Here is a 1,051-nt window from a genome sequence, read left to right as displayed (position 1 = left end):
GCATGAAGATAAGCTGTTAGTACAGGGAGGTCAGTGAGGGTTGGAGGGTGTGTGTGGGGGGGGGGGGTGGATTTGGAGTGCAAAGATAAAAAGTCCTGGAATTCTATTGTCTAAGAACAAGAGAAGAATCGGGCATCCCATCCCCAGGAGAGAGACACGGGAAATCTTTCTGTTCTGTCTGGGTTCCCAGATAGTTGACAGCACTTTACCGTGTTGCCCTTGGGTGGCCGGGCATAGATCATCTGTGGGCCTTCCAACTGGTGATGCCTCTTCTCTGAAAATACCCTCACAGATAGACTCAGAAATAATTATTTACAACTTCTTGGGAGGAATTCTTAGTCTAGACAGAATGCTAATTTAGATACCAAACACATATTCACCAGATGAGAAGGCAAAGAGGGGTCTGGGCCTATGGAACAAGCGAGCACTGGACCGACAAAGTGACAGGGAAGTTGCATGAAGAGACAGGTGTGCAAGGGATGAGTCGGCACTGCCAAGTGTTTCCAAAATCTTAAATAGGAAGTAGCCCGTGGGAGTGGATTTAACATGTAGGATGTTGCTCGGGACTTTCTGCAGAGGGAAGCACACACAGAGATGTCTCCATGGTTTTAAAAATGGCTAAGAAATAGGGAAATGAAGAAAGTAACTGTGAACTACTTGTGCAAAAAGCTGGAGATGGGTAGGGAGATGGCTCGGTGGTAAAGGTGCCTGCGGTGCAAACTTAGGGACCTGAGTTCAGTCCCCTGAACCCACATAAAGGTGGATTAAGAAAGCCGACTCAGCAAAGTTGTCCTCTGACCTACATGGACACACCCACATAACAAACAGACGAAAGGATGGCTTGATAGGTAATAGTCAGATAAGTAGGTAGACAGACAGACAGACAGACAGACAGACAGATGTTTGGGGGATAGGAGGGATGGCTCAGTTCTTCAGAGCAGTTGTTATTACTGCAGAGAACAAGCACCTTCATGGCATAGCTTATGCTTGGGTATTTCAGTATAGTGTTTTACACACACACACACACACACACACACACACACACACACAC

General features: G+C 46.7%; 1 pseudogene; it reads left to right on the top strand.

The window, feature by feature from the left end:
• The first annotated feature begins 383 nt into the window (after window positions 1–383).
• Window positions 384–1,051, top strand: part of LOC110337988 — a 2,663-nt pseudogene continuing 1,995 nt past the window's right edge.

This window comes from Mus pahari, chromosome 21 (genome assembly GCF_900095145.1).
Source record: "Mus pahari chromosome 21, PAHARI_EIJ_v1.1, whole genome shotgun sequence".
Lineage (NCBI taxonomy): Eukaryota > Metazoa > Chordata > Mammalia > Rodentia > Muridae > Mus > Mus pahari.
The sequence above is the reverse complement of the archived record's forward strand: the minus strand, read 5'-3'. Positions and strand labels throughout refer to the sequence as shown.